Source organism: Myotis myotis, unplaced genomic scaffold, assembly GCF_014108235.1.
Source record: "Myotis myotis isolate mMyoMyo1 unplaced genomic scaffold, mMyoMyo1.p scaffold_m19_p_4, whole genome shotgun sequence".
Classification (NCBI taxonomy): Eukaryota; Metazoa; Chordata; class Mammalia; order Chiroptera; family Vespertilionidae; genus Myotis; species Myotis myotis.
In genome coordinates this window covers 31,813,345-31,828,565 of record NW_023416346.1, presented here as the reverse complement: position 1 = coordinate 31,828,565, position 15,221 = coordinate 31,813,345, and the positions used below count along the sequence as shown (strand labels likewise).

At 42.4% G+C, this 15,221-nt stretch overlaps 1 protein-coding gene across 5 annotated transcripts in view; it reads right to left on the bottom strand.

Moving 5' to 3' along the window:
• The window catches only part of ENOX2 (ecto-NOX disulfide-thiol exchanger 2), a 305,751-nt gene that overhangs the window by 149,872 nt on the left and 140,658 nt on the right, over positions 1-15,221 (bottom strand). The gene's annotated exons all lie outside the window — the stretch shown is intronic.

Genomic DNA, 15,221 nt, shown 5'->3' with positions numbered 1-15,221 from the left:
GCATTTATTGCATTGCTGGCTTGGTGGTAATAAACTCCCTTAGCCTTTTTTTTTTGTCTGTGAAGCTCCTGATTTCACCTTCAATTTTGAATGATAGCCTTGCTGGTTATAGTATTCTTGGATTCAGTCCCTGGGTTTGCATCACTTTGTATATTTCATTCCATTCTTTTCTGGCCTGATGAGTTTCTGTTGATAAATCATTTGATAGTTTAATGGGAGATCCCTTGTAGGTAACTTTCTGTCTCTCTCTGGCAGCCTTTAGTATTCTTGCTTTTTCATTGATTTTTTCCAGTTTAATTATGAGGTGTCTTGGTGTTGGTCTTTTTGGTTTCATCTTGTTTGGTACTCTATGTGCTTCTTAGGCTTGTATGGCTTTTTTACTCCCAATGTCAGGGAAGTTTTGTTATTATTTCCTCAAACAGGTTTTCTATTCCTTGTTCTGCCTCCTCTCCTTTTGGCACCCCTATAATGCAGATGTTGTTTTGTTTCGTGTTGTTCCAAAGCTCTCTTAGGCTCTCATCCTGCTTTTTAAGTTTTCTTTCCAGTTGCTGCTGTGGTTGTGTGGTTTTTCTACCTTGTTCTATAGCTCACTGATGTAGTACTCAGCTTCTACTAGTCTACTGTTGAAGATTTTCATTGTGTACTTCATTGCAGCTATGTCATTTTTCATCCTCTCTTGATTCCTTTTCATGTTGGTGACATTCTCATTCACCTCCTCACAATTCTCATTGAGTAGCATTTATCTTAAAGACGTTTAAGCATCCTTATAACCATTACTTTTAATTATTTCTCTGTCCAGTTACTTGCCTCCATTTCATTTAACTCCTTTTCTGGTGATTTTTCTTTTTCTTTCCTTTGGGGATTGTTTTGTCTCCCCATTTTTTGCTGTACTGTTTTAATTGTTCCTATGTCTTAGATCCAACTGCTTTGCTACCCATATTCTTTTGGGGGTGGTGCTATGTAGTTGGTGATTTTGGGGAACCAGTGGTGCAGTCTCCTAGATCCCCTGAGCTTGGTGATCTAGTGGAGCCCCCTACTTGAGCTATTTGTGTTCTGCTGATGTAGTTGGGTTCTGAATGTTGGTTTCTTGTTTGTGGATGAAGTCTCGCCATGGATTGTCTGGCAATGTGACTCATCCCAGGTTTCATTGTGCAAGCTGTTGTGGATGTGATCATGGTTTCAGCTCTTGTGGAAAGGGTTGTCTGAGGTCTCACCGGTATGTGTTCACTGTGATTTCCTGGAGTCCATGGCCTGGGAAGAAGGTGTCTTGGGGCCTGAGGCTCAGGTACTGTGAATTTGGATTGTATGTGACACCTGGTGGGGTAGTGTCACTCTGTAACTCACTATGAGGGTCCTGGGGTCAATGGCTGTGGGGGGGGCAGCTGTCCTGTAGTCCGTGGTTGAGGCAGTGGGACTCTGGGCCAAGTGATTTTCCTCTGCAAATCACAAGGGTTCCAGGAACTAGCAGCTGGGGATATGGGAGTCTCAGTTTCTGTAGCTGAAGCTGTGTGACCTGGTCCAGGAGGTGAGTCCTCAGTAACTCACCAAGGTGTCCAGAAGAAGGCAGCCTGGAGGAGGAAGTTGTGGATCCTGCTGAGCGGGCCGTGTGCCCTTGGTTGTGGAGGCACACAGCTAGTGGCAGCTCATAGAGGGGCCCAAGAGCTGCCTGCTGGGGTGGTGGGCTCAAGGGGCCTGTGTGCTGGAGTGGTGAGACTGTGGAGACTGGATGCTGGTAGTCATGGAGGTGCAAGATCCAGCTTCTGCTACAGGAGCCCTGTGCCCTTGGTTGGTTATGCTTGTGCCTTGCAGTGGTTCACAGAGGTACCCAAGAGCTGTCTACTGAGGCGGCAGGCTAGGGGAGGTCTGTGCACTTGAGCAGCACAACTGTGGCGTCTGAGGTTGGCAGCCGGGGCGGGGGAAGCCTGAGTTTTTGCTACAGGAGCCGTGTGTCCTTGGTTGGATGTGCATGTGCCCAGCGGCCATTCCCAGAGGCACCAGTAAGCCCCCTACCAGGGCAGGGAGTCAGGGGGTCCCGCGTGCACTGGTTTGGCGCGACTGCAGTGTCCGGAGGTTGGCAGCCAGGACAGGGGAAATCCGAGTTTTTGCTCCAGGGGCCGTGTGCCCTTGGTTGAATGCGTGTGTGCCCAGCAGCAGCTGCCAGAGGCACCAGGAAGCCGCCTTTGGGGTTGGGGAGTTAGTGAGTCTCGCACACGCTGGTTCTGTGTGACTGTGGTGTATGGAGGTTGGCAGCCAGGGTGGGGGAAGTCCCACTTACTGCTGTGGGAGCCATGTACCCTTGGAGGTGGACATCCTAGGGTCTTCAAGTCTGCAGGCCAGGCAGCAGGATTTGGCTGGTGTAGCTGCAGAGTCCCAGGCAGTTTCCAAGGCCAGTCTGGGTGATGGTGATAATGAGTTCCTAGAGGCAGCCACTCTCCCATTCAAGATGGCATGGGCACCATGCCTGAGCCCAGCAGCCTGGGTAATGCTCATAGCAGTAGCAGGGGCTCCCTGTCCAGGAGTCTGGTCTAACATCCCCTGATACTCCTGCAGGACCTAACTGTCCTTCACTCACTCACACACACGCCACACATGTCCACTCACTCCCCTTTCACCCGCTCACTCACTCACACCCTCTCCCTCACCTCCACCCTGCCACCTGCCATCTTTTCAGTCTCTTGACAGTTCTTGAAGATGAAAAAATTCACACTGAGTTTCTATCAGACTTGAGAAAGAAAGAAGTCAGAATACCTTTTTGATCATCTAGCTATCAAAATAAGGTTTTATTTGAGACTGTAATCACATAAAAATGTCCAAAGACTAAAGAAAATGAGTAGGGTTATTAGTCTATCTACTCTTTTTCTTATTGTAATTTGATCTAAAGGAACAATAAGCTCTTCTTGCCTTTGGCAATATAATTCAGATTATATTCTAGAAATACTACACACCAAAATATAAAATGTTGACATTTTTCTCACTTTAAAAATAATCAATGCTGCCCTAGCCAGTTTGGCTCAGTGGATAGAGCGTCAGCCTGCAGACTGAAGGGTCCTAGGTTTGATTCCGGTCAAGGGCATGTACCTTGGTTGCGGGCACATCCCCAGTAGGAGGTGTGTGGGAGGCAGCTGATCGATGTTTCTCATCGATGTTTCTAACTCCCTCCCACCGGCCCAGCCCCCAATCAGTCCCCAACACCTTGATCGGGGTCAGGGCCACAGGCCAACCACCTGTGGCCCCTCCCCCCAGATGGCCCTGCCCCCGATCGTCCCCCAACACCCCGATTTGGGGTAGGGCTGCGACCAACCAACCACCCGTGGCCCCGATGGGCCCCTATCGGGGTGGACCGGCCAGACCCTGCCCATGTACAAATTCATGCACCGGGCCTCTAGTGTGAAATAAAAGTCTCAGCCCTGTGATTCTGAGTTAAATCAAAGGGCTGTACGTATCGTAGAAAAGTATCTGGGTTCATTGTCCCTCTTTTAGGTAAGAGAGGAAAAAAGTACTCCTAGGCCAATGAGTGTTTATCTCATTTTTATATTTCTCTTCCAAGTGGACTTAAATAACTTCCCCTGATAACTCATTCAAATATAATTCTTCCTTCTGTCTGACTGAAATTCTCCATGCTGCTCTGCAGGCCCACTTCCTTTTATTAATCTAGCATTAGCAGTACTGGAATTGTTCACTGTGTTTCATATTGTCAAGTCTCATTTTGAAATTCTAAAGGAAATCTTGAGAACTGAGTTAGGGGTCTATAATCAAGTTTAGATACAACCTAGAGGTCCTTATCACTTCATTACATTCCAGGTGATGCTAGTGCTCCTTAGCCAAAGTCATTTCTCCTCTCTGGTTATTAGCACCTCATCTGTAAAATGAAATTAATATGGAAAGAATCACCACACCAATTAAGAGAAAGAATCACCACAACAATGAAAATTATTATTGCATCAAAAGATATTCCTGCAGATATTTAACTCTTGGGATTCAATCATTATTACAAATTGAAAATGGCTGAAGATCCCTCTTTTCATACTGAGCTATTAATCTTTTACATGCACTTTGCAATTCTGCTTAGTACTAGGCATCACATATTTAAGTAAAAACCTATCTTTCAATACAGGCCTATGAGAGAAGACAATGGAAACAGGACTATATTTATATCTGATGATTACTCTGGTATCATAATTATCCCCATGTTAGTTGCCCCTCTTTAAGAGAATTGACACCCTTGAGTATTAGTGATGTTTCTTAAAAGAATGTATTCAATTTTAGTCATCATCTGGTTGTCCTCATGGATTCTTCCACTTTGTGTGGAAGTATCTGAGAAGAGGTTTGATATCTCTTATTCCTACAAATCCACGTGGCTTTCAAACCAGGAGACAGCTCGAATCTTATGGACAGGGTTTTGGCATTACAATTTGATAAGGATTTTAACAATCTTCTAGTCTTTGGCCATAGAGTATCATCCGTATGAGTGGAATCATTGCAATCACTGACAATTTTGTGTAGCTGCAGCATCACTGAGGAAACCTTTCCATGGGGAAAAATGAAATTTGTGCAAATACACTTTGAAGAATTCTGATCTGACCTTAAGAGCTGCAAAGCAGCCAGATGAACAAAGAAAGAGATTTTGGTCAAATATTTCAGTAATATCTAATCCAGATTACAGATCTACTTCACAGAGGAATTGGGGCAGGACACCCGAACTCTACCTATCAGTTTCTGTTGGCCACTCATGAAGTTTCATCTAGTAAAGAGCCAAGGATCCCATTAGGGCAAGGTATTATCTTGACAATCACTAGGTTTGATTTGTGGCTGCTCTAAGGATGTAATTTCACAAATGTCTGAAGTTTGATCTTTAGGGAGAAGTGAGTCAGTCAGTTGATCAACAATAGATAGCAAGTGCTCAGTTTTGCACACAGCTCCACCTTGGGATGACAAGAGAATAGAGAAGATTAAGGCAAAGGGAAAGCAATTCTTCAGCCAAATATGTGATCAATCAACAAATATTTCTTGAGCATCTACTGTGTGCAAGACATATGAGTCAGGGGCCTTTCTAATAAGGAGCTGAAGACTGAGTTGAAAGACTAAAACATATTTGTATGAACAGAAAACCAATAGTTCAAGGTGGTCTATAATCAGTGTCAAGTGATTGATATGAATATAATGATCGGGGTTACAGAGATACAAGTGAATAATTCACCTAGGACAGTGGTCGGCAAACTCATTAGTCAACAGAGCCAAATATCAACAGTACAACGATTGAAATTTCTTTTGAGAGCCAAATTTTTTAAACTTAAACTATATAGGTAGATACATTGTTATTAACTTAATTAGGGTATGCCTAAGCTGGCCTTTGCTAAAAATGTCCTCAATCTGATTGAGGTGGACCCCTTCCAACTCTCCCATCCACACTCATCTTGTATACTTGTTTTGTCTATCTCCTTTCGTTCATCCTCTCTATATGTCCACCCCCCACTTCTTCTAATGCCACTTCTTCAAAATAGACTCGCCCAGGCCAAAAACCGACTTCTGTGCATGGGCCACGAAGTTTCAATCACACTGTATGTGCACGCCCTCAGGTGGTATTTTGTGGAAGAGCCACACTCAAGGGGCCAAAGAGCCGCATGTGGCTCACGAGCCGCGATTTGCCGACCACTGACCTAGGATGATCAAGAAGGTTTCCTGCCCAGCCAATATGGCTCAGTGGTTGAGTGCTGACCAACCTATCTACCAGGAGGTCGGGGTTTGATACATGCCAGGATTGCAGGCTTGATCCCCAGTAGGGGGCGTGCAGGAAGCAGCCAATCAATGATTCTTATCATTGATGTTTTTCTCTCTCTCTTCCTCTCTGAAATCAATTTTTAAAAAAAGAGGACTTCCTGGAGATGGTAGGATGTGTACTAGGTGCTGTCAGTTGGACAGGATTTTAATAGGTGAAAGAAGAGGAAGGGCATGCTATGAAAAGGAAATGGCATGTAGTTGGCAGGCACAGTGCCTATTTGAAGAAAGTAGCAGATAACCTTGGCTGAAATGGAAGACTTGTTTAGGGGATTAGCAGGGGAAAAAAGCTGAATTGAAAGAACCATGGCATCTCAGAGTTTTGAGGGATCTTAGAAATGATCAAATCCAAGCTCTGCTCACTTTATTCTCACACAAACATAAATTTCCCTATTGTGACACCAATGTTTAATTTAGATTTTAGTAGTGGATCCAGATTCCTAATATCTACAGACATAGTAATTATTGCATAATAGTTAGGCTTTAGAGTTGGAGGCCTGACCAAAGTACTTGCTAGGTGTTCATCTTTGGGTATTATTTAACCCTTATTTGTTCACCTATAAGTATGGATAATAATACAATTAAAGTGGAGGAAGGAAGAAAAGGAGAAAGAATGCTTGAAGGAGACAAAAGAAAGATGATTCTGCAAAGTGTATTGCCAAGGAAGGCAGAAGTAGAGAGAATTCAAAGGAGAGATTAATAGCATCAAATTTAGCAGACAGGTCAAGGTGGTTGAGACCTGCCAAAACGCCACTTACTTTGACAATTTGGAGGTCACTTAGTGACCTTTAAGAAATTACTTTTAGTATAAAAGAAGAAAGGCAGTTTGCAGAAAACTGTGAGGTAGGAGGGATGGGAAAGGAAGAAAAAAATGTGTAGTGAATGACTGGAGCTGCAGGCTAAGACTCCTCCCTAATTTGCAGTGATGACAGAAAGGGAGAGAGACAGGGAGAACAAGTGGGGGAGGGGATGGAGGAGGGAGAGGTAGAAGGAGAGGGAGAGAGAGAAAGGACTTTGAGTCCATTGGGTCACAGGGATGAGGGATGTAATGGCTCCATGTGTATCTCAGCTTAGAACTGAAATGGCTGATAGCTCCTGTAAGAACTTCCATCCCTAGCTTTTCTCCTTGCCACGATGCAGTGAATGGTGACAAAGGAAAAAGGAGTTTCTACTTTACAAACTATCTTCCCTCTTCCTTTTATCTAGCACTACATAGGAAGAAAATACTATTGTAAAGCAATCTGCACATTTATAATTCCATAAGATTGCTAACTGAACAATTATAAGAGACTCCGTGTATATTAAAATCTCATTAATTTGGGCTACAGTAATTTGAAATTTGTGGTAATTTAACCTGGGCTAGTTACCTTTGTACTTACAAAGAAAGGGTTCAGTAAACAAATAGTGTGAAAAAGATTTTTAGGGAGCTAATTTTGCCTGCCAGGAGCCCATTTCGCCTATTTTAAAGAACACACTGTTTTTTAAGAACTTCAACCTATTCATTATTTGAATGCAAATTGATTCTGTTTATTATAGATTAGCATGACCTACTGCTAAAATCCTATATCAACAACAGATACTTTGGTCTCACTGAATATGATCATTAGAAATAAAACTGCAATTGTTTAAAGTTCATTCACAGTTCAGATTAATGCATATCCTCTTTCCTCACCCTCATGAGTTAAATACAGTTCAGGAGGTATTACTCTCGAGCTCAGTGGTTCTCAACCTTGGCTGCACATTAGAATCACCTAGGAATCTTTTTTTTTTTTTAATCTCTAAACAATAGTGCTTTATTGATGAAAGGTTCGTTTCAATGGATACAAAATGGCTGTGTAAAATTTTTTCAAAATAACAATTCCATAGGTAAAGAGTATGGCTTAGTAAAAGAACAGTTATCTAGTAGCAAAACTACTTCAGTTTGAACAACGGGGGAAAAAAGATTTAAAAGTATAAAGGTGTAGGTCCACCCATCTTGCATAACCATTACTAGGTGCAGTCAGCCCCAAATAGTTTTACTCAAACATACACAAGGCTTACACAGATAACTTGCAAATGTCCCCCTGCCTCCCTTTAAACAGCTTTTATTAGCAGTTAATAAGTACCAAAATAACCCAAGTAATTGGCCTTGATGGTACTCTCAAGTCATGGAACACTTTTTCTTGTTGAAAACTTCGCAAAATATGCCTAAACCTAAAGCCTTTGACCATTCACAATAGTTAACAGTGAGGGGCCAAGTTAGCAAAAACACTGATTATTTTCTGTAGTACACTTCTGTAACTAACGTATTTTGACCTCATGTTATTTTTTGACCAAAACCAAAAAACCCCCCTCATTCTCAGATTAAGCATTTTGCCTATTTTAACCCCTCCTGTTATAGCAAAATGAAAATAGTGAACCAGCACCTGCTCCCTCTAGGTCTTTTTTCATCTGTAACTTTCTTTTTCAACTTCAGTAGAAATGCTGAATAAAAGCAGGCCTTGGAGCATCAGCACCATGGGAGTGCAGAGTGTGAGTGCCACAGTGGTGGATGAAGACATTCCAGGAGGGAACGGAAGGGCCAAGGCCACAGAGCACAGAGAACTCACCGGGAGCGGCTTTGATTGGCAGCACCTGCAAATGGCCCATGGTGTAGTTTTGAAGTGTTTTTTCATTCTTACATGATACATGGATAAATTTGTATTACACATAATGAAGGAAATGACGATGGTTAAAAATGGGCAACACAGTCCACACACACATTAAAAAAAAAAAAATGACTACTGTGATTTCCCTGTCTTCAGAAAACCATTCAAAAAAGAATTAAAGGAAAGCCAAATCTGGGTTTGGCACCCACCTACCCACCAAAGGACCCCATTTACACTCCTGAGGCAGATCTTCTACACCTTTAGTTACAGAAATATATTAAAGTGCAGTATAAAAGTACAAAAGGTCAGTTTCTGAGCAAATCAACTGCTAATTTTCTTTAAAAAGTTATTTCTTAACTTAGTGGAGTAAAAATAGTTTATTGACTCTCATTGTGTTGATAAGAATCTTAGTTGCAATATGAAAACTGGAGCTCATGGATACTCTGACTTTTTCCATAGCAGAGTATAACCAGTACTAGTGGAAAACACTACAAGAAGTGGTTGTAACAAGTTCTCCCTGCCCAGTGGTTTAAAAAATGACGTGGTATAAGAATATAGAAATTTCTAAAATTTACCCCTAAAAGCCTATTTTTAAAAGAAAGCTACTTAAGTATAAGCATATATCTCATTAGATAATTATTTTTCATTTGGTAAACAGATGAATGTGCAGATGAATTAACGGTATTGTATTGTAGCAGCAAAACTGGTCTTGGGTGCTGTGATCAAACAGAGAGGAAGGCAGGGAAGAATCTCCACAAGGTGCTCTGGGTAAGTAAATGCCCGGGTACCTTCTATGTCATTAGATGCATATCTCTACCACTCAGAATATTTGGGGTAAATAACAAATCAAGAGTGCTCCTCCATGACTAGTTGGTTAGGCCAGTCATATCATTTAAACGTACATGCCAGCTGATACCTGGAAATGAATTCTAACATTAGTGGTTAGTTAAGGTGGAAGAAAATGAAAATGCAAAGTTCACTCACAAAATATAAAGTCTACCCTCTAGTAATGAATATAAATGTTAAAAGTACTTCATACAAAAGAATACAACAATTTTTTTAAAAAAATTAAATTCTTGGGCCACAGGCACTGTAAAGTGTGTATGCTTACTTCAACAATTTCTTGAAAACACAGAGCTGTATTTCTCATTTGGGAATCTTTTTAAAATCCTGATTTCTGGGCCTCATCCTCCGGAAATTCTGTTTCTTTGTTACTAATGTTGTGACCCCAACCCATAACAAAGAAACAGAATTTCCGGAGGATGAGGCCCAGAAATCAGGATTTTAAAATGATTCCCAGGTGGTTCTAATGTGCAGGCCAAGGCTGAGAACCACTGCCTTAGAGCAACCAACACAGATGTCTTAAATTCTGTAACTCTCTCCATAGCAAGTTCTCTTACAGCTGATTTAACTGTTAACATATTAATCTGTCACACCAACTTGGGGAGATGGTGGGTTGTTGTTTTTTTTTTAAGTTCCCAACTGATAAGGAGAAAACAGGCTGCTACTTAAAAGGACACTGAGAGAAACTAGAAGTGACTGCAGACTGCAGAAAGGAGACAGGACATGTGTAAAATGTGCCTGTAAATAAATTTAAAAACACCAGTCTAGGACAATTTAGTGTAGAGTTACAAGACCATATTCCTTACAAAACCCTGAAAACTATAATAGAGTATTACAGTGCAGTACAATAGCTAATGACTAAAATTATGCCTCAAAATGATCAAGCAAAGTTTAGATTATGTTAAATATATGCTTTAAAAAGGCATATAAGTTTCTAGTGGGGTGATCACTTACTAAGGTATATAAATGTCTAATCACTATGTTGTATACCTGAAATTAATATAATAATATATGTCAACTGTAATTGAAAAATGCATTTATTTTTAAATGGCAGATACATTTATACACACATACATATGATTTATAACCATAATGGTTCACCTGGAAATGTTAAATGTGCTGATGTTTAAAAAGATGAAGTTCATAATATCTATATCTTAACTAATAATAGACAAACATGTAAATTGACCATCCCTCAGCTATGCTCACCAGCCAATCAGGAGAGTATGCAAATTAACCCAACAAATATGGCGGTTAATTTGCATACATAGGCACGAAGCGGCAGAGCGGGAGCAGCAAAGACTGAAGGCTCCGGCTGGAGCGAAGGCCTGGGTCCCGGGTGCCAGAGGAAAACCGGTGCCAGCAGTCAGGGGAAGGGAAGGCCTATTGCACGAATCTCTTCATGCAACGGGCCTCTAGTATACAGTGGGGCCTTGACTTACGAGTGTCCCAACTAACGAGTTTTTTGAGATACCAGCTGTCTCTCGGCCGATTTTTTGCATTGAGTTGATAGAGTGATTTGAGTTAAGGAGCTCCTTAACAAGCTCTGTCTCAGGATGAATTGAACTCATAAGTCAAGGCCCCACTGTATATATAAACAGGGAATATGCTAATTAGCTGAGTGTCACGACCGCTCAGGAGGAGCTGCACGAGCAGATGGCAGGAGGGAACTGCATGCAGCCCCCACCCCAGCGGCCACGGAGAGGCTGGGGCTGGGGGCGGGCCAGAGTGGAGACACAACACATGGAGAGGCTTGAGCTGGGTGAGGGACAGAGCAGAGATACAACACACAGGAGCGCCTGCCCCCACCAAAGCGGACACAACGCAGCGGCCTGGGGAGTGCTCAGAGCAGCCACTGCGCAGCTCGGAGCACGCCCCCACCCCAGCGGACACAACACTAAGGCCTGCCAGCACTATGCAGGTCAGGCACAGGTCCGGCCCCCCATGGGGTGCCTCCTCTCACGGCGGGAGGCAGGGCACCTCCTCGTGCGATTTCAATCGCACGCTGGGCCTCTAGTTATCATATAATAATAACAAAATAAAAGCAACACTTATGCAGTGATTAATATGTGCAGATATCATACTAAGCTCTTTTCCTGTGTAATTTCATTAAATTCAACTAACAATGCTAAGAGGTAGCTTTTATTTTCACTTTTTAAAAATTAAATTTTGGGGGTAACATTGGTTAATAAAATTAAATAGGTTTCAGGTTAACAATTCTATAATACATCATTTGTAATACTGTATTGTGTGTTTACCACCCAAATCAAGTCTCCTTCCATCACCATTGCCCCTATATCCTCTTCTACTTCCACCCACCCCCCTTTCCCTCTGGTAATCACCATACTGTTGTCTGAGTATGAGGTGTTTTTTTTTTCTTCTTAATCCCTCCACCTTTTTCACAAAGCACAGTAACACCCTCCCCTCTGAGAGCATTATGCTAAGTGAAATAAGCCAGTGAAGAGAAAGACAAGTACCATATAATTACATTCATATGTGGAATCTAATGAACCAAATAAACTAACAAACAAAATAGAAACTGACTCATAGGTGTTTTTTTTTTTAAATAAAAAAGTAGGTTTGAGTATCATTTCTACTTTAGAGTTGACAAAAATGAATCTCACAGAGGTTAAGGAACCAAACCAAAGCCACAGAGATAGACCTAGGAATAGAACTCAGACCAGTTTTTTGGCTATACACTATGACTTTCCAGTGATCCAGAAAATACAGCTCTCTAAGAAACATTCTTTTCTTGAGGTGTCTAGCTAGCTAATATTTTACTGTATTTTTTTTCCAAATTTGTATTTAACAAACATTTTGATTTATACCTTGGTACTGGCACAAGAACAGGTATATAGATCAATGGAACAGAATAGAGACCCCAGAAATCGACCGATGCCATTATGGTCCATTAATATTTGACAAAGGAGAAAACAGCATACAGTGAGTGCAGTAAAGATAGCCTCTTTTAAAATGGTGCCGGGAAAACTGGACAAGTACATGTTTAAAAAAAAATGAAACTAGACCACTAACTTATACCATACACAAGAATAGCTTAAAATGGATAAAAAACTTAAATGTAAGTCATGAAACCATGAAAATCCTAGAAGGGGGGGGGGCAGCAAAATATCAGACATCTCACATAGTATAATTTTTGCTGATACATCTCCTAGGGCAAGAGAAAAAAAGGCAAAAATAAACAAATGGGACTATGTCAAACTAAAATAAGCTTCTGCACAGCAAAAGAAACCACCAACAAAATGAAAAGGAAATCCACTATATGGGAGAACATATTCACCAATGATAGTCCTGATAAGGGGTTACTTTCCAAAATATATAAAGGACTCATACAACTCAACAAAAGGAAGATGAACAATCCAATTAAAAAATGGGAAAAGGACTTAAATAGACACTTCTCCAAAGAGGACATACAGACAGCCAATAGACATATGAAAGAATGCTCAATGTCACTAATAATCAGAGATTCAAATTAAAACTACATCCTGCCAGAATGGCTGCCATCAATAAATCAACAAACAAGTTCTGGTGAGGATGTGGAGAAAGGGAAACCTCATGCACTGTTGTCAGGAATGCAGACAGGTCCAGCCACTATGGAAAAGAGTATAGTTTCCTCAAAAAATTAATGATGGAACTGCCATTTGACCCAGTGATCCCACTTCTAGGAATATATCCTAAGAATCCTGAAACACCAATCAGAAAGAATATATGTACTTCTATGTTCTTAGCAGCATTATTTACAATAGCCATGATATGGAAACAGCCCAAGTGCCCATCAGTAGACGAATGGACAAAAAAGCTGTGGTACTTTTACACAATGGAATACTACACAGCTGTCAAAAAGAAGGAAATTTTACCCTTTGTGAAAGCATGGAGGGACCTGGAGAGTATTATGCTAAGTGAAATAACCCAGTCAGAGAAAGACAAATATTATATGATCTCACTTATATGTGGAATCTAATGAACAAATTAAACTGATGAACAAAATAGGTCCAGAGGCATGGATGCATGGAAAGACTGACAGATCTCAGAGGGGAAGAGGTTTTGGGAAACAGGAAGAAATTAACGAAAGAACTTATATGCATACTAGTGGCCTGGTGCATGAAATTCGTGCATGGAGGGGGGGGCTTTCCTCAGCCCAGCCTGCACCCTCTCCAATCGGGGACCCCTTGGGGGATGTCCGACCGCCAGTTTAGGCCCGATCCCACAGGACATCCCTCTCGCAATCTGGGACTGCTGGCTCCTAATTGCTCACCTGCCTGCCTGCCTGATCACCCCTAAATACCTCTGCCTGCCTACCTGATTGTCCTTAACCCTTCTGCCTGCCTGTCTGATCGCCCCTAATGGCCTCTGCCTGCCTGCCCGATCGCCCTTAACTGGCCTCCCCTGCCAGCCTGATCTCGCCCCAAACTGCCTTCCCCTGCAGGCCTGGTTGCCCCCAACTGCCCTCCCCTGCTGACCTGATCTTGCCCCCAACGGCCCTCCCCTGCCAGCCTGATCTCATCCCTAACGGCCCTGCCCTTGCCGGCCTGGTTGCCACCAACTGCCTTCCCCTGCCGGCCTGATCTTGCCCCCAACGGATCTCCCCTGTTGGTCTGATCTTGCCCCCAACTCCCCTCCCCTGCAGGCCTGATCTCACCCCGAACTGCCCTCCTCTGCCAGAAAATTTGGTTCTGATTGGTCGGTTTCTAAGTCAGTCAGTGTCAAAAGCTCCACCTCCTAGGCAGCCATTGGCTCCTCAGTCGACCCAGATTTGTTTCTGAATGGTCAGTTTCTATGCCAGTCAGTGTCAAAGGCTCCGCCTCCTAGGCAGCCATTGGCTCCTCACACTTCACCCAGATTTGGTTCTGATTGGTTGGTTTATATGCCAGTCAGTGTCTCTGGGCCTATCAATGGGGCCTGATCAGAAAGGCGGGGCTGATCAGCAGCCCTGGTAGAGGCCTGGCGAGAAATGGAGGTATGGCTGTTGGCCAGACTGGTGAGAGAGAGGCAAGTGCTGATCTAAAGCTGCCACAGAGGCAACGGATCAGTCCCTGTTTCTCTCTTCAGGCCTCCCTCTGGCCCTGTTTCGCAGCCCCCTCAGCTGTCAGGTCTGGGGCACTGTGCCTGCAACAGAAGCAGTCAGCACTGGGTTGCTGTGGACTGACTTCCAGTTGGTTGAGCCTCGGTCGTTACTGGTAATTACAACCCAGGGTTTTTTATATATTAGGAACCCACGGACACAGATAACAGTGTGGTAAAGGTTTGATTCCTGGTCAGGGCACATGCTTGGGTTTTTGGGCTCAATCACTGGTAGGGGGCATGCAGGAGACAGCCTATTGATGGTTTCCTCTCACACTGATATTTCTCTCTCTCTCTCCCTTTCCCTTCCTGTCTCTCAGAAATCAATTAAAATAATTTTTTTTTAAAAATCTTGATTTATAAGTAGAAAGACCTATAATCTAAGAGTCAGATTTGATATTACATGTTTGTAAACATGTTTCATGTTGTAAGTTGAATGTAAAAATAATAGTAAAAAGTCCTGGCTGGGTGGCTCAGTTGGTTGGAGCCTTGTCCCATGTATCAAATGACTGCATGGTTTAGATTCCCGATCAGGGCACATACTTAGGTTGTGGGTTCGACCCCTGGTTGGGGCAAGAAAAGGAGGCAACCAATCAATGTTTCTCTCTCATGTTGATATTTCTCTTTAAAATCAACAAAAACATATCGTTGGGTGAGGATTAAAAAAATTAATGGTAAAAAATACAGAACAAAACAAAAACAGAAATACCATAAAGGAGCCCATCCCAAATACTCAGATCAATCTCTATATAATAAGGATACTGTTTTCAAATGAATAGTCAAGCAGCAGAGAGGAAATTTTAAAATATCAACTCATCAATTAAGATCTGGTTCTCTTATTGTTTCCCCGTTCATTTTGAAGAATTTAACATGAAAATAGGCCAATGGAGCCTGAAG